General features: G+C 36.3%; 1 long non-coding RNA gene across 1 annotated transcript; it reads left to right on the top strand.

Annotated features, from left to right (window-relative positions):
• Window positions 1-417: 417 nt before the first annotated feature.
• Window positions 418-18,812, top strand: LOC111093135. Its single transcript, XR_005380875.1, has 3 exons — window positions 418-459; window positions 6,860-6,922; window positions 18,707-18,812. It is a non-coding gene; the product is annotated as an uncharacterized LOC111093135 (long non-coding RNA).
• Window positions 18,813-19,636: the final 824 nt, after the last annotated feature.

Raw genomic sequence — 19,636 nt, 5'->3', positions numbered from 1 at the left:
TTCTTGAAGGTAGACTTGTGTTACTATATACTTTCCTCTTAATGTTTTTGCTGCATCCCAAAGATTTTGGACTCATTTTCATTTGTCCTAAGTATTTTTAATTTCCTCTTTTATTTCTTAGTTGGCCTATTCATTCTTGAATAGCACGTTTTTTAGCCTCCATATATTTTTTCCAGAATTTTTTTGTCATTGATATCTAGTTTCATACTATTGTGATTGGTAAAAATGCTTGATATGATTTCAATATTCTTAAATTTATCGAGACTTGGTTGTGGCCTACCATGTGATCTATCCTGTAGAATGTTCCATGTACACATGAAAAGAATGTGTATTGTTTTTGGATGGAATGTTTGGACTGTATCTGTTAGGTCCATCTAGTCCAGTGTGTGATTCAAAGCCATTGTTCACTTTTTTTTGGGGGGGGGGGAGGAGGTCTAGGTGATCTATCCATTGATATAGGTGAGATGTTGAAATTCTCTATTGGATTATCAATTTCTCCTTTTATTTCTGTTAGTATTTGCCTTTCTATATTTAAGTGCTCCTATATTGGGGTACATTGATATTTACAATTGTCATATCCTCTTATTGCATTGTTCCTTTTATTGTTGTGTAGTGCCTTTTTGTCTCACCCTATAGGCTTTGTCTGATATAAGCACTCTATCCCAGGGGTTTTTTTTTCCCTCACTTTCATTTGGATGAAATGTTTATCCATGCCTTCACTTTTGCTTTGTATGTTTCTTAGGTCTGAAATGAATCTGTTGTAGGCAGTATATAGATGGGTCTTTTTAATCCATTTTTAATCCACTCAATCTCCCTATTTCTTTTTATTGTAGCATCTATTCCATTTATATTTAAAGTAGTTATTGATCTATATGTACTTATTGCCATTTCGTTAGTTGTTTTCTAGTTGTTCATGTAATTCTTCTGTTCTCTGTTCCTTTCTTCTCTTGCCCTCTTCCCTTGTGATTTGATGGCTTTTTTTAGTGTTGTTCTTAGACTCCTTATCTTTATTTTTTGTATATCCTAGGTTTTTAATTTGTGGTTATCATTGGGGGTATATATATCTTATACACACAGAAGTTTATATTGCTGGTCACTTAAATTCAAATACATCCTAAAGCATTACATTTTTATACCTCCCACCATGTTTTGTGTGTATCATATTTTGTCATTTTGTCTATCTCTTGACTAATTTTTGTAGATATAATTGAATTCACTTTGTTTTTAAACTCCATACTGGCTTTGTAAGTGGTTAATTTACCTTCACTATGTGTTTGATTTTGTGAACAAAGAGTGAAATCCCCTCATAATTTTCTATTTATAGCTTTTATTCTCCATTTAAAGAAGTCCTTTAACATTGCTTGTAAGACTGGCTTAGTGATGGTGAACTCCTTAACTTTTACCCGGAAAACTTTTAGCTCTTTCTATTTGAATAATACCCTTGCTGGGTTGAGTATTCTTAGTTGTAGGATGTTTTGTTTTGATTTGGTATTGGTTTGTTTTTGTTTTTGTTTTGTTTTGTTTTCAGCACATTGAATGTATTATGCCATTCTCTTCTGGCCCAAAAAGTTTCTACTGAAAAATCAGCTGATAGCCTTATAGGGTTCCCTTGTATGTAACTGTTTTTCTTTTCTCTTGCTTTTAAAATTTTTTATCACTAATTTTTGCCACTTTACTTATTATATGTCTTGATGTTAATATCCTGGGCTTATCTTGTTAGGGGCTCTCAGTACTTCCTGGATCTGGATATGTTTCCTTCTCAGATTAGGAAAGTTTCCAGCTCTTTCTTCAAATAGGTCTTCTGCCCTTTTTCTCACTCTTGTCCTTTTAGTTCCCTATAATGCACAAATTATTACAATTGGTGATGCTGCTGAGTTCTCTTAACCTACTCTTTTTTTTTTTTCTATTCATTTTGGGTGTTTTCCATTACCTAGCCTTTACAATTGCTGACCTGTTCTTCATTGTTCTTCATTCTCTAATCTGCTAGATTCCCTGTAGTGTTCTTTTTTAAAAAAATTCAGTTATTATGGGCAGGCCGGGGGGGGGGGGGGTGGCTCAGGGGCTTAGCGCTGCCTTTGGCCTAGGGTGTGATCCTGGAGATCCAGGATCAAGTCCCATGTCAGGCTCACTGCATGGAGCCTGCTTTCTCCCTCTGCCTGTGTCTGTGCCTCTTTCTCTGTCTCTCTGTCTCTCATGAATAAATAAATAACTGAATTTTTTTAAAAAATATTCTATTTGTCTTCAGCTGTTTTTTTCTTTTTTTTTTTTTAATTTCTATCTCCTTATTGAAGTTCTCACTGAGATTCACTCTTAAGTTCATTGAGTATCTTTGATCATTATTTTGAATTCTTTATCAGATATACTGTTGAGATGTTTCATTTAGCTCTTTTTTACTATAATTTTTATATGTTATGTTTGGGACATTTCTTCTATCTTCTCACTTTGTCTATTTCTTTATTTCTATGTACTAGGTAGGTCAGCTGTGTCTCTAGGTCTTAAAAGTAGTGGCCTGGCACATAAAAGACCCTGTGGTGCCATGTAGCATAACTCCCCCATCCCGTTTCCAGAACCATTCACTCCAGGAGCATCTTCTTTGTGGGCTGCATATGATCTCCTGTTATGGCTGAGCCAGTATTGCCTTCAGTCCAGTCAGCTATAATGATCTGCTTTGCCTGCAGGGCAGGGATTAGTCCCAGCACTCTTGAGAGGCTTGTTGGTGGTTGGGAGCAGCAGTCAACCTAGCAGTCTATAATTAGCATCTCTGCATAGTTGTGGGTACACCAAAGGGCTAGGCTTAGTCTCTGTACTACTGCATGTCCAGGCTGCTGGAACTTCAGGCCCACAGGTGTGTGAGGTTAACCCCCCCCCCACACCACTACCTCCAAGAGTCCCTTGGAGTGGTTATGGGTCCTTGCAGAGGCTGGCTGCAAGCTGGTATGGTGAGGCAGGAACCACTTTGAAAGGACAACTTGCGGAGGTGGGCAGGTTAGATAGGGAAGGTACACAGGAGAATACAGGGGAAGGGACTCAGTGCTATCAAGGTAGATGAAGAGTATTAAAACTGGCTCTTGCAAGCCTCCAGCTATCTAGGCTGGGGGAAGGAAACAGAAGTGGCGCCCCTTAGTATTTTTGTTCCTGGCAAAATCTCCTAAAGATCCCTGCCCCTCCAGCACATAATTTAAGATTAGTCCATAAATCTTTCTAACATATACTCCGAGGCTCTTTTCTTTTTTTTTTTTTTTTTTTTTTTATTTTTTTAATTTATTTATGATAGGCACACAGTGAGAGAGAGAGAGGCAGAGACACAGGCAGAGGGAGAAGCAGGCTCCATGCACCGGGAGCCCGATGTGGGATTCGATCCCGGGTCTCCAGGATCGCGCCCTGGGTCAAAGGCAGGCGCCAAACCGCTGCGCCACCCAGGGATCCCTCGAGGCTCTTTTCAAACTGTTTCTTCTTTGCTAGTCTCTGGCCAAGTTACTATGCTGTTTTTTTAAGGATGGAGACGCAGTTTCCCATCACACTCTGGATACCCTAGTATTAAGCTCATTAAGTTTTAGTTTCTGATGCTAAGCTCTGCTGTTTTTCTTAAGGCGTCTGAAGTTAAGCCCCACTGGTTTCCAAAGCCAGATGTTATAGGGACTTGCAAGTCCCAATACCTAAGATGTCTGGTGTGAGGTCTGATCCTCTCACTTCTCTGTGCTTGTCATGTCCCTCTCACTTGTGGCTAGTCCACTAGGGGTTTGGTTGACAACCCCTTTCCCTCTTCCCCTCCCACCATTATCAGGATGGCCTCCAGCCTATCGTTAACTGTGGAAGGCCTGGTTTACCAGTCTTCGGGTTATTTACAGAGTTAGCTGTGTAAATGTAGCTACTCAGTATGTCCATGGGAGAAGTGATATTGGGATCTTTCTACTCTACCATCTTCTTTGAGCTCTTGGCAAGGAATCTTATTCTTCATAAAACTACCAATAAAGGTATTTACTTGGTGGAACACTAGAGTAAGAATCCTTAGAATGTCACTTCTTAGAAATGTGCAATAAACCACTTGTACAGCCATGTCCAGTAGCCCTGGATATCCCTTATTTAGAGTTCTCTTTAGTGTCGGGAAGAACTCAAGCTGGCATGTAGTCCAAGCTTATTCTTGTTACCAGAGAAATGAGATAGCCCAGCTAGTAACTGGCAAAGCCAAGGCCAGAACTCCGGTCTGCCTGTTGGTTTCATTCAGTGTGCTTTCCCATGCTGGAAATTATTTTTTATGGGTTTCCTGAACTTTATAACGGAGCAGATTATTGTCTAATTTCTGCATCAGAATTGTCTATTTAAAATTATTTATCTCCTCTGCTTTTCTGGGCAAAATAGAAACTATATTTCAATTGTTACCAGATTTTTGTTGGATCTTCTATGGGTTTTCAAGTCTTATTTTTTTTTTATGTAAAGCCCATTATGAAATTAGCATGGATCAAATAATATTTTTTTCAAGGAAAAATTCAAGGATCTTAGGAAAATACAGACTATATTTAAAACAGTATAATTAACAATCTCCAAACACAAGTCTCCTAAATAGTCATATAATTGATGTTGTTTCTTAAAGTCCAGACAGATTAGATAGAATTCTGTACTTGGAAAGCCATCCATATTTTTGAGTTCTAAATTTCAAATCTAAAACATCTCTTTTCTTGAAAAGAGTAACACATAATTTATTACCCAAAGAACATATTTGACAAATACTTTACTAGCAGTTCTGGCTGGTGAATCCTGGAGTTTGTATTTGGTACACTTAAACTTGAGCCACTAATCTTGATACCTGTCCATACACTTCACTCTTACACAGGGAACCAGGCTATCTCAATCACAGCTGATTGTACCAGATAGCCCAGCCATATGATTGAGTAATCAGCAACCTGGATTAAAAATCAAGCTAGATCAGAGTTCTCTTCCAAAAATTCAAAACTATAGAGTCTAAGGCCGACAGCTGTGGCAGCTGAGATTAAAAATTATAAAGAAAACTCAGGAGTTACTGTGGGTCATTTGAGGCTGAATTTATGAGGTCAATAATAAACAAAGTGAGGGGGAAAAATTGTTCAGATGAGCAGAGAGAAGCCGTTAGCAAAACTTTGAGGAAGATCAGCTGTTAGCCATCCATTTGCCATCATGCTCTTAGAGATGTTCATGTGTGTAGCTATGACCAAGCACATGAATTTCATGTCTCTATCTTCATAGACTACCTATTTCTTAAAGTAGTCTGTGTATGTCTCTATTCCTTGTAACCAAAAAAATACTCCCACTAATCAAAACACTAAAAACAAATCCTTTGCCATCCCTTATATTAAATTAGAAGAATATGTGAATAACTTTAGAGTATCTTAATTGCATTAATGTTTACCTTGGTTCAAAATTGGGAGTCTAGAGCAACTTGATTACCCTGCAAAGGTTATTAAGAAAGTTTATAAATAGGAAACATTTCACATCAAAAAAGCACAGGAAAACATGAACTTTGAGTCAAAACACAGTAGAAACTAGAAAAGTTTCAAACTAGACAAGTTATTTCTGTATTTAAGAATACAAAACACAAATTTTTCACTTGTTTTTTAAATGTGTGGGTCTCAATAGCTATGTAATCCATCTGTTTCTGATTTACTTACACTTAACTCATCAAAATGCTGTTTTATAAAACTTGTTGTCCAAGAAGTACTTTGAATCTCTTTTATGAGCATATTTAGCCTTTCTTAGAAAAAGGTCCACTTGCCAACAGCAAGTGAGTTTGTACAAGAAAACATTCAAATTTGGATGAAAACAAAGTAAAAGATCAGGTTAGTTTCTTGGGGGAAAAGGCAGTGCACATAACTTTCAGACGCTAGGTTTGATATAGTTGTTAGAGGAATTTCTTTATCTCCTTAGCCTCTCAGGAGAGAAGTTCATTTGGGTAAGTATGAAATAGTTTGCTACAATTTCAATGAAGGAAGATCTAAAACAACAATGAGTTAAAACTCATTCTCCAGTTAGAATAACTGCATATTTTGTTCAGAGGCCTTACTGGCAAAAACATAAATGCCAATAAAATAATATACTTTACAGAGATTTTTGCCTGCCCTTAATCATATGCAGCACTTAGATAAATTGGTAATTAAAAATAAAACTTGAACAGTTTGTCCAACACATCACCTCAGCGCATTTATTAAGCACCTATTATGTGGCAAGCATTATTCTAAAAGGAAACAGTGGTAGACAAAACAAAAATCCCTGCCTTTGGGGATTATAGTCTCAGAAGACAGACAAGAAACATAATAGGTAAATTCTACCATATGTTAATGTGTTAAATATTAAGGGGAAAAATCAGAATAAAGGAAGTTAGGAGTATGGCATATAGAGATGCAATTTTAAATACAGGCCAGAAATGTGTGGGAAATATCAGAAAGAGAGACAGAACATAAAGACTCCTAACTCTGGGAAACGAACTAGGGGTGGTGGAAGGGGAGGGGGCGGGGGGTGGGGGTGAATGGGTGACGGGCACTGAGGGGGGCACTTGACGGGATGAGCACTGGGTGTTATTCTTTCTGTATGTTGGTAAATTGAACACCAATAAAAAATAAATTTATTTAAAAAAATAAATAAAAATAAAGAGGAAGAAAAGCCTAGGATAAAAGTGAGTGTATAAACATTTGGGAAAGAGCATTCAAGGGAGAAGGAATTATCCATGGACCACTCTGTAAGAGTCAGGGTTGTAGGCCAGTGAAAAGGATGTTGGTTTGAAAAGGATGTTGGTTTTAATTGTGACAAATGAAAAGTCCCAGAAGAGTTATCAGAGGAATCATGAGACCCAATGTAGTGCGGCATGTAAAATTCTAAACTTTGTTTACAGGTTAATTTCTCATCACATAAGCCTGGTGCTTCTGCAGTAGGAAGCTTGCAATTGTGGAAAAGGGTATGGTTGGCTTCTTTCCTTTTTAGTCTTATAACCCTTCTTCCCTATCCATTTCCCTAAGGAGGATGAGGTTAACAGTATTAAAGGGGAAATGGCATCTGGGCAGTTGGCATTGACTGTCTCTATATGCTATAGTGGTTGTATCAGAATTTGCAGTCACATTCCTGTGGTACTTCATAAGCACCAAAGCCCATGTGCCCCTCTCCCCTACTTATGCTACTGTTTCTAGGTAGAGAGGAAGGAAGGGTTTTACTTTATTGGTATTGTCTTCAGGTGACCTTGGTGTCCTCAAGGATTATCATATATTCAGAATTGATTATCTTTGGGCCTGATGGAATGAATGGAGTCTTTATAGGCCCTTCCCTATAAAGAGAACTTCCAAATATGGTTTCCTTGACTTCGGTAAATCTGCCTCTCCATCATTTGCTTATCTTTCTTCCCAGCCCAGAAGTAGGCAGTCCTCTCTGGTAGAGTCACATTGCCTCTCTAGAATATCCTCTTAAGCAGGATCAAAGATGATCCCTCATTTTAACTCTACCACGTAGCCCTCAAATGGTCAGTGGGAAACACTCAAGCATCCTTTGTCCTGGTGTAAATATTGCAACCCATTTTCTTTCCTCTACAATCTAAGCAGCAGCCAATCATGATCTCCCCTAGAGATTTTTCATGAGAACAGAGTCTGATATTAGCCCCCTTAAAGCACCAAGCTGATGGGCACCAAGTTCTCTGAAATCACTGGACTTAAGATGAAGAAAAAGTCTGTCTATGCTCCTTATTTTTATATACCCCCAAAATAACTGTCTCAATAGAAATGTACCCTCTACCCCTTAGCCTCCTGGTGGAGGTAGGGGCCAACTGCAGTTTACAAAAAACTGGTTCTGAGGTACCTCTATTTGCATGTGTAAGACTATATTATCTATGGCTTTGTTTAGTAGTCCAGGACAATCAGAACTCAAATATAACTTCTTCCAACAAAACTATCCTCAATAATCCATTTTAATTGAGCTTTTCCTTTTTATTGAGGCATAATTCAAATACATTATTAGTTTCAGGTAAAAAAAATAATGATTCAATTTTTGTATATTGAGAAATAACCACAGTAAATCTAATGTAACCTCCATCATTAACACAGATTTTTTGTGTGTGTGATGAGAATTTTTTAAATCTACTCTTAGCAACTTTTAAATATGTAATACAGTATTAACTCCAGTTACCAGGCTGTATATTACATCGTGAACTTTATATATTTTATATCTCTTAACTATCATGATGGTGGTCCTTTTTTAATTGGAGTATAATTTATACTTCCAAATCTACAATATGATTCAGTAATTCTATGCATTACTCCTCATGGGCCCATCATGACAAGTGTACTCTTAGTCCCCTTTATCCAGTTCAATCATCCCCCTCCCCCCCCACACACACATACTTCCCCTCCCCTCTGGAAACAACCAGTTTTCTGTTTCAGAGAGGGGTTTTTGTCTTTTTTTTTTTTTCTTTCTCTGTTTCTCAAATTCCACATATAAGAGAGATCCTATGGTATTTCTTTTTCTCTAACATTTTTTACTTAATGTTGTATCTCTAGGTCCATCCATGTTGTTGCAAATAGCAAGATCTCATTTCTTATGGCTGAGTAATATTCTGCTGTACATATACACCACTGCTTTCCCAGTTCATAGATGGACATTTGGACTACTCCCATATCTTTCCTATTGCAAATAATGTAAACATAGGGATGTACATATCTTTTCAAATTACTGTTTTCCTTTTCTTTGGGTAAATACCCAATACTGGAATTACTGGATCATGTGGTATTGCTATTTTTAATTTTCTGAAAAACCCCCACACTATTTTCCATAGTGACAGTGCCCATTTATATTCCTACCAATAGTGCATGAGGGTTCCTTTTGCTCCACAGCTTGGCCAACACTTGTTTTGTTAATGCTACCATTCTGTCAGCTGTGAGGTGGTGTATCATTGTGGTTCTGATTTGTATTTCCCTGATGATTAGCAATGTTGGGCATCTTCTCACATATCTGTTGGACACCTGTAGGTATTCTTTGGAAAAATGTCCATTTGGGTCCTCTGCCCAAGTCACTTAAGTATTTTGAATATTAACCCCTTAATGGATATATCATTTGCAAATATCTTCTTCCATTCAGAAGGGTCTTTTTTGTTGATGGTTTCCATCCCTGTGCAAAACCTTTTCATTTTGGTGTAGTCCTGGTAGTTTAATTTTGCTTTTGTTTCCCTTGCCTGAGGAACATCTCTAGAAAAAAATGTTTTTCTATGCCAAAGTCAAAGAAATTACTCCCTATGTTTCCTAAGTTCTATATTTTCAGGTTTCACATTTAGATCTTCAATACATTTTGAGTTTATTTTTATATATGATGTAAGAAAATGGTCCAATTTCATTCTTTTGACGTAGTTGTCCAGTTCTCCCAGCATCATTTGTTGAAGAGATGGTCTTTTCCCCATTGTTTATCCTTGTGTTTTCTGTTGCAGATTCATTAACTTATAAGTATGGATTTATTACTGGGCTCTCCATTCTGTTCTATTAATCTATGTGTCTATTCTTGTGCCGCTACCATGCCATACCATGATATTTTGATTATTACAGCTTTGTAGTATGTCTTGAAATCATTGTGATACCATCAACTCTTTTCTTTTACAAGTTGCTTTATCCATTCATGGAATTGTTTTCTTAATTTCTTCTGCTACTTCATTATTAGTATATAAAAATACAACAGATATCTGTATATTTTGTATCCTGCCACTTTACTGAATTCATATATCAGTTCTAGTAGTTTTTTGATGGAGTCTAACATTTTCTCTATATAGTGTTATGTCATTTGTAATTAGTAACCCTTATACTTCTTTACCAATACCAAAGTCTTTCATTTCTAGTCTGATTTCTGTAGCTAGAATTCTAATGCTATGCCAAAAAAAAAAAAAAAGTGAATACAGTGAAAGCAGGTATCTTTTGTCTTGTTTCTGATCTTAGAAGAGAATCTATTTTTCAGAATCTGTTTTTCACAAGTGGGTATACTAATAGTGATGCATTTTTCCATATGTGGGCTTTATTATGTTGAAGTATGTTCCTTTTAAACCCACTTTGTGAGAGCTTTTATTATGAACAGATGTTGTACTTTTGTCAAATGTTTTTTCTGCATCTATTCCGATGACTATATATATATAAAATCTTATTTTTGTTTTTCAGATTCCACATGTAAGTGAAATTACATATTGGTCTTTCTCTGACTTCTTTCACTTAGTATATTACCCTATAGGTCTATTTATGTTGTTGCAAATGCCAAGAACCCATTATATGGCTGAGTGATATTCCATTGCATATATATACCATATCTTTATTCATTCATCTATTGATGGACACTTAGGTTGTTTCCACATCTTGACTTTGGTAAATAATGCTACAATAAACATAGAAGTAAATATATAACATTTACATTTAAATATATAGCAGTCTATATTAAGTGGGTGTTTAAGTTCAAACACATTCTAAAAGCACTACATTTTTACTCTTATTACCATGATTATGTATATCATGTCCTATTTTATGCCTTCTTTATTACATTGTTAGTCCCTTAACTATTTAGATATTTATTTTCCTAATTTTGTCTTTTAACCTTCATACTAGCTTTTATAGTGTTTGACCTACTGCTGCCTTTGTGGTATGTTTGCTTTTACCAGGGAATTTTTTTTCCTTCTATAGTTTTCTACTAGTTATGGCCTTTTATTTTCCAGTTAAAGAATTCCCTTTAACATTTCCTGTAAGGCTGGCTTAGTGGTAATGAACTCCTTTAACTCTTATTTTTCTGGGAAACTTTACCTTTCAATTCGGAATGCTAACCATGCTCGGAAAACTATTCCTAGTTATAGGTTTTTTCCTTTCAGAACTTTGAATGTATCATGCCACTCCCTTTTGACTTTCAGTCTTTCTGCAGAAAAATAAGCTGATTTATGGGGACTACTGTCTGTAGCTGTTTGCTTTTCTCTGGCTACTTTTAAATTCTCTATTTTCACTCTTTGACATTTAAAATATTATGAATCTTCGTGTTGACCTCATTGGGTTCATCTTGTTAGGGACTCTCTGTGCTTCCTGGATCTAAGTGTCTTTTTCCTTCCTCAGGTTAAGGAAGTTTTCAGGTATTTCTTCAAATAAGTTATCTGCTTCTTTCTCCCTTCTCCATCTGGGATCCCTATAGTATCATTTTTAGTACATTTGATGTTGCCCCAGAGATCCCTTAACCTATCCTAATTTTTCTTCTTGTTCTTCAGCTTTGGTGCTTTCCATTACCCTGTTCCAGATTGTTGATCCATTTTTCTGTATTCCATAATCCACTGTTGATTCTTTCTAGGGTAATTTATTTCAGTTATGTTCTTCAACTCTTATTGGCTCTTTCTTTATCTCTTTATTTTCACTGAAATCATCCACTCCTCTCTCAAGTCTGGTGAGTATCTTTATGACCATTACTTTGAATGCTTTATCAGGTAGATTGCTTAATTTCTGAATTTGTCTTGTTCTTCCATTTGAAACTTATACCTCTGTATCCTCATTTTGTTTTATCTTTTCTGTGTTTGTGTCTATGAATTAAGTGGCACATCTACATCCTCTGGTATAGAAGGAATGGTCTTGTATAGAAACATCCCCCTTTGTAGACTCTGTGTATCTGGCAGCTTTGGCTGGCTGCCTGGAGCTGTACCAAGTGTGAACTGAAGGTTCTGGGGCATTCTGTACTGAGGTTACCCTGGTGGGACAGCTGAAACTGAAGCAGGTGTAAGCTTGAGAGGTCCTTGGGTGATCTGCTCCGGGGGGAAGCATGGCAGGTGGTTGGAGCTTAAGTGACCATGGGCTAGGGAGTCTTAGGGCACTCCATACTATGTGTACCCTGGCTACATGGCTGGACTAAAGTGATGGCAGGCTGGGGGGGCTTGGCGCTCTTTGTGGGGTGGGGAGGTGCCCTGGTAAGTGATTTGGAGTTGTGAGTATAGGCCTAAAATGTCCTGGTGCTTTTCATTTATGTTGCCTTGGAAACATGGCTGAAGCTGTCCAAGAATGTTCCAAGTGTGTCCACAGCTGAAGCTGTCCAAGAATGGTCCAGTGTGTGCCACACTAGGACCACCTTAGTGAGCTGGCTAGAGCTTACATGGGCATCGACTATGGGGGCTGCTTTCATATGGCAGTGTGGGCTAGAGGCCTGGGGCTCACTGAGGTGGCAGTCCAACTTTAGTGTTTGGACCCTGCTTCTGTCTAAGCTATCGGGATGGAAGGGGAACAAAAATAATAGCACTAGCTAGCACCTCTGATCCTAGAGAGCATTTCTGCCGTTCTTCCACCATTTGGCAGCTGCTCTAGGAGCTGGTTCCTTTAATTTTAGTTGCCCATGTAAACACAGCACTTCTTTTTTCCCTTCTATGCTCCAGACCAGATGACTGTTCCCAGTCCCTCAGTGCTATCCTTTCCCACTGCAGTTTCACAGCAGCATCAGGGGTAGGGTTTTCATCCTTGCCGTGTCTCCATGTCTCCTTTTGTTCTCTAGGTAGTGTCTCTCTTTTGCTGTGCAGAAGCTATTCAGACAGCCTCAGTTCTTGAGGAGGAATTGCTTTTTATGTAGGTATAGATTCGGTGTTTTAATGGAAGAGGTGAGTTCACAGTCTTCCTACATCACTATCTTGGATTCTTTTACAACACCAATGACTGACTTATAACTGGAAATTTGGCCTTTTGATTCACTTCATCAATATTGCCCATCTATCCCCATTTTTGGCAACCACCAATCTATTCTCTGTATCTAAAAGGCTATTATTTTTGTTTTAGATTGCACATATAAGTGAGATCCTATAGTATCTCTCTTTGTCTGGCACTTCATCTAGCATGATGTCCTCAGTGTCTCTCCAAGCTGCTGCAAATGGCAATATTTCCTTTTTATGATTAAATATTCCATTGTACATATATATCAGATTTTTTTATCAATTGTCCATAGATGGACACTTAAGTTGCATCCATGTCTTGACTATTATAAATAACACTGCAATGAACATGGGGTGCATATGTCTTTTGAGTTAGTGTTTTAATTTTCTTTAGATAAATACCCAGAAATGAAATTGCTAGATCATGTGGTAGTCCTATATCTAATTTTTAGAAACCTCCATACTGTTTTCCATAGGGGCTGCACCAAATTACATTTCTACCAGCAGTGTGTAAGGTCTCCCTTTCTCCATTTCCTCACCAACGCTTGTTAATTCTTTTTGATAATAGACATTCTAACAGGTGTAAAATGCTATCCCCTTGTATTTTGATTTAAACTTCTCTGATTAGTGGTGTTGAGAACCTTCTCATATACCTGTTGGCCATCTGCATGCCCTCTTTGGAAAAATGTCTACTCAGATCCTCTGCCTATTTTTAATTCATTGTTGAATTTTTGCTATTGAATTGCTCTTTACCTTGGTTATTAACCCCTTAACAGATATGATTTGCAAATATTTTCTCTCATTCAGTAGGTTGCCTTTTTAACCACTTTGTTGGTTTGCTTTGTTGTGAAAAAGTTTTTAAACTTAATATAGTCCTACTTATTTTAGCTCTTGTTGCTTTTGCATTTGTTGTCAAATCCAAAAAATTCATGGCTAAGGTTGATATCAAGGAGCTTACTACTAGGTTTTTGTACAGAAGTTCTATGATTTCAAATATATTGTGTTCAAGTCTTTTATCCATTTTGAGTTTCGGAATATGGTGTAAGAAAGTGGTCCAGTTTGATTAGTTTACCTGTGACTGTCCAATTTTCCCAGCACCATTTATTGAAGAGGCTATTCTTTCCCTTTTATATTTTTAGTTCCTTTTTCATTAATTAATTTACCATATTGCATGGATTTATTTCTGGGCTCTTTTTTCTGTTCTACTGATCTATATCTATCCCCCCCTCAAAAGAAAAAGTTATTTATTTCACAGAGAGAGAGCACAAGCACAAGCAGGGAAAGTGGCAAAAGGAGAGAGAAGCAGGCTCCCCACCAAGCAGGAAGGCCAATGTAAGGCTCAATCCCAGGACCATGGATTGAGTTGAAGGCAGACCCTTAAGGACTGAGCCACCCAGGTGCTCTGTATCTTTTTGTAATAATACATTTTGAGCTATAGCTTTATAACACAACTTGAAATCAGGAAGTGTGATGCCTCCAGCTTTGTTCTTCTTAAAATTTCTTTGACTACTGAGTTTTTCATGATTCCATATAAATTATGGGATTGTTTTATTTTTGCCAGAAATGTCATTAGAATTTTAATAGAGATTTCATTGAATCTATAGATTGCTTTGGATATTATGGACACTTTAACAATATTCCACACTAATGGGTTGGAAGAATCTCTTTGCATTTAATTGTGACTTATTTTCATTCATTGTTTTCTAATAGTTTTCAGAGTACATATCTTTTACCCCTTGGTTAAAATTATTCCTGGGCATTTTATTCTTTTTGATGCAATTTTAAGTTGAGCTTTCTGAATTTCTTTCTTATAGTTTGCTATTAGTGTAGAGAAATTTGGATTTTTGTTTATTGATTTTTTTTTATGTTCAGAAATTTTAATGAATTTATTAGATCTGACAATCTTTTGGTGGAATCTTTAGGAAGTTCTGTATATAATATAATCTACAAATAGTGACAGTTTTACTTTCTGAATACCTTTTGTTTGATTTTTCTCACCTAATTAATTTCTCTGCTTAGAACTTCCCAATACTATATTGTATATGTGGCAAGAGTGGGTATCCTTGTCTTTTTATGGATATTAGAGGAAAAGCTTTTAGTTTTTTACCATTATGTTAGCTGTGGATTTGCCATATATGGCCTTTACTATGTTGAGGTCAGTTCCCTTTAAGCCCACTTTGTTGAGAGTTTTTATCATGAATAAATGTTGAATTTTGTCAAATGTTTTTTCTGCATCTATGGTGATGATCATGATGTTTATCCTTCATCTCATTGATGTGTGTGCCATATCAAATAGAGATAAAGCACTTAAAGATAAACATCAGAAACTCAACATCTGCCCTTTTGCATTGTGATTTGGTGTGCCAGTAATGTGAGACTAAAATTAAGAAAACTAGAGAAGGTATCATAAACCGAACACTTATAAAACATTGAACATGTTTCTTAGTTGCCTTACAAGTTCTAATGTGCTAGTATTTGTATTTTTGAAAATCAACATAATACAAAAGGAAAAATAAAAATGTCAAGTATAGCTAAAGGAGAATAAAGTAAGGATACATATAAACAGTCAATTATGAATTCTAACCAAACGGAATGTGTTAGGGCTTGCTAACTAGATTATTTGCAGATTTCTCTCTCTCTCTCTCTCTCTCTCTCTCTCTCTCTTCTCTCTCTCTCTTTTGAAACCACCACTCACTCAGAAGTCATCATTTTTGGACAGTGGTCATGCTCTTAATTACCTATGCCCTCCCCAGCTTTTAGTTCCTTTTGCTTACTCCACTATCAACACGTAAGTTGCCTGTGGCAGTTCACATACATTCTGATCTCTACTGGGTAATCTGATATAAACAAACATGAATGGCTCATTTGACTCCTCAGAAATAGGTATATGTTATATGATAAAAACTTCCATTTAATGTAGAGCTCCTTCCTATCCTTGCCTACTGCAGACAAAACTGTTCTTAAAAACAGTGAGATCTCCCATTAACATCCAAAGTCACAATGTATTTGACCAGTAAATTTCTTTTAGAAGGAGTAGGAAACTGTGAGTCAGTATAGTATATATGCTGTGCTAACAAATTCCCAAACCTCAGCAGCTTAAAGCAATAAATGTATTCTCATGTTGCATGTCCAACGCAAATTTTCAAGGGGCTTTGTTCCACATGGTCTTCATGGCTTAGACAGAGGCTCCTGTTAAATACATGCTTCCATGATTGCAGAAGTAAGGAAAAGTAAGAAACCATGTGCTGGCTCTGTCCAGAAATGTACCCTGTCACTTCCACTCACAGATTGTTGGCAAAGTAAATCAGAAGGCCACAACCAAACTCAATAGTGCAAAATGTAGAGCCTTCTCACAGGTAGGGGCACAAAATAACTTTGAACAAGAAGACAGCTTCCATACTGACAATCTAGTTCAAGAGATAGTCTGTAAGAGTAAATATTTCAGTGACTAATAAGCTGTCATTTAACAGTCCTCTTTTATGTCAATACAGCTCCTGATGTGTACCATTAGTTAGAGTCTTTGTGGGGTTCTAATAAATGACATGTAGTTCCCCATATGGGTGTTGAGTCAACTTAGAAAAAGGCAATAGTCAGCAATTGAAACCAAAATGTCACCATTACTTAACTAATAAAGGCAGATAGAAGAAACAGCTCAGAAAGAAAGCCCACATGGGCATGCTGCTACCTTTCATTCCTTTACTCACACCTTGGGACAGCCCATACTAGAGAAAGTTTAAGTCCACAGTTGGATTGTACTTAGGCCTCTGCTTCCTGTTGGTGCAAAAAGAGCAGAATAACCATACCCCACATGCTCAAGTTCTATGGTATTTTCACTCCATCTAACTAAGAAATGTGAATCAACGACAAATGCTCACTAGCAGAATGTTCACTCTGTCTCTTTGCACAGGAGAAACAAGAAACCCCATAGGCAGATATACTAAGCTCTTTTCATATGCAAGAAAACAAGAGAAAGAAAGGATTCCTGTCTACACTATATACTAATTTAAATTACTAGGATTTGGGGGTTTTCTCTTTCACTGAATTGTAAACTCCTTATGGAACTAGCATCTTGCATAGTTTTAAAATAATAAATAAGTCAAATACTTGTTACAGGTCATACTATTTTGAAACAAATAATCACTTAAAGATCATAATCATAGTGAGTGATAGGTACCTTTACTAACAGAAGAATTTTGTACAGACTTCTTCTAAACATTATCTGTCAAATATGATCATTCACTTCTTAATTTAGTGAAACTCCATCTACAAAAGTGAAAGAATGAAAGCTTTGTGAGAATATTATACATCATTAAAAAGTTTCCAACAGCTGGATTGCCTTGTATAATATAGAATTGAAAGAATGCTAATGTAAAAAAATGAGTAAAAATTTTATTACCAACCCACTCCAAGAAGCAGAAGAAAAACAGACATGCATACATGATTTCCAAGTTAGAAAGGAGACCAAAGCATTTTTATCCAAGATATGAGGGATGACACAGAATCCTATAATATAGATTTATGGTAAGACACATTAAAATGACAGCATTTGAATTATCAAACTGAAACTACTACACTTTAATATTTCACCTTATGAAAAGGAAAATATTTTAATACAATAAAACTACAGCTCATATATTCCAAGTCTGTTTTAGTAGCTGACCAGACTGAGAGCTCGAATAAGATTTGCCTTTATTGTGACTTTTCAGTAGAGGCATATTTTTGACATGTGCTAATCCATAATTTAAAACTTTAGCAAATTAGTAATTACCAGGGGTGGTGGTGGTGGCAGCAATAGTAGTAATATTAATACCCCCAGAATAACATTCAAACAACTAACAATATGAAGTGTTGTTGATCTGGAACTCCTAGACTCCTGCATTGCCAATGGAATGTGAAATGGTACAGCTACCTTGGAAAACAGTTTGGCTGGCAGTGTCTTACCTACCAAACCTTATCATATACACTCTACCTATATCCTACAACCCAGAAATTCCACTCCTAAGTTATTACACCAGAGAGATGAAAAAAAAAAAATCTACACTATTGGAATACTATGACTCAATAAAAGTAAACTGCTAATAAACACAACAGAAAAGAGCCTCAACATTAGGCTAAGTAAAAAAAAAAAAAGTCAAACACAAAAGATTACACACTTTTTCATCTCATTTTTGTGTAATTTTTTGTTTTGAAAATCAAATGCATAAAACTAAGTTATTGTATAATCAAAGTGTCTAGTGATAATAAACTGTGTTCACAGTGGAAAAACTAAGATCAATACATCTTGAGTTTATACCCCGCCAATTTCCTTTTTTAGAAATCTGTAATCCATTTAATCCTTAAATCCCACTACTAAAATCTCAGCACTATTTTTGAAAAATATTTTTAAATATGACATTCAAAAAAATGCAATTCTACACCAAAGGAAATGACAAAAAAAAATGTATAAAATGTCTTTTCTATAAAACTTCCAAATCATTCTTGAAGCTCCATAAAGTGGCTCAAGAGAACCTAAATCAGTATCTAAGGATTTTCACTTCTCACTTCTTAACAAGTAATACTGATTTCTTTTTTATCCTTGTAATTTATCAAAAGCAAACTAAACAATGAACATATCAACCCAATAGCTGGAAGGATCCTGAGATTGACCACTGTTGATTTCTAGTACTTCATTAGGACTTACTATGGATTATAGTAATATTATTTAGATCTGGGATTAAAAAATCTATTCTAATGAAAAGTCCTTTCTAAAAAATATTGTTTTAAGAGAGACTTTTAACCTCATTTGTTTGTTGACTAAAAGAAGCCACTTAAAATGATAGAGATTACTGAATCCATTTTCCCTAAACTGTATTATCAGTTGCTTAGTACTACAACGGAAGAAATGGGAATTTAAGAGAATTGTCCATATAAGGGCAGCTTTTTTACTTAGCTGTAAAGCTTTAAAATGCTTCTATTTTCTAATTTTTCATCTTCCAGATCTCATTATCTCAGTTTATTAGACTTATCAGGGATTGTATTAAATATACAGTGATACTTAGAATATCTTGGAATTTCTTTCTCTACCTGGTGAAGGACGCCTTTTGGGACTGAAGTCATTTTGTCAACAGACTTTAGAGGGAAGGCTGAAAAATAAAACCATGGGAGCTCCAAAATATCTCAGGACTTCTGTAAACACTGGCAAGTAACATTCATATGTTCTCTTATATTTCAATCCTGACCTAGAGTTGACCATTCTTTCAAATAATTTCTATTCTTGAAATTTAAATTCTGAGTTTCAAAATACTATATGCAAATGAATAGTACCGATAAACCATACTGGCTACCATACTTAGAGTAGAAGTTATAGAATTTTGAATCAACCAACTGTCCAGGGCGAGGATGGTAGTAAGGATCATTACTGAAACTATAAGAACAGTCTTCCCTTAGAAGGCAGCCAGGTTGGAGGTGAGCAGATTATTAGATATTTTCACTGTGGATCCTCCTACCTGAGCATCAGACAAAGGGTTCGAATTCTCTCAGAAAAAAAGTAGATATGTCTTGGAAGGTAAGTGAATTCATGCAAATATAATTTAGCAAGTTGTGGGAAGGGATGGGGATGAAGAATAAGGGTGGCTGTGGTCCATGGCAATCTGGCCAGATACCTTCAAAGCTGTGCCTGTTACCTTGTAAAACTTTTGAATGTTTATAGGCAAAATGTTTTAGGCAAAACCAAATTATACTTAGAATTTGGGGTACTAATGTTACTGACACTGGATAAGCAATGACGCAGAAGTAGTTGGTAATAAGAGCCAGTTACTTGGAATAGATAGAAACCTCAGGATGCTTAATCATAGGGTTCCAGAGAATCACTGTGGAATATAGACAGGATATAAGGTTGTAGTAAGCCTATTGTCATCTGGTTAAATGGGATGAATTCACAGATGGGCTTAAAGGGCATGATAGCTACTTCTTCATAGTGTTCTGTCCTAAATAATACTGTTTAGTAGTATTTAGGTAGTTTAA

The sequence above is a fragment of the Canis lupus genome, chromosome 29, assembly GCF_011100685.1.
Source record: "Canis lupus familiaris isolate Mischka breed German Shepherd chromosome 29, alternate assembly UU_Cfam_GSD_1.0, whole genome shotgun sequence".
NCBI lineage: Eukaryota > Metazoa > Chordata > Mammalia > Carnivora > Canidae > Canis > Canis lupus.
The sequence above is the reverse complement of the archived record's forward strand: the minus strand, read 5'-3'. Positions and strand labels throughout refer to the sequence as shown.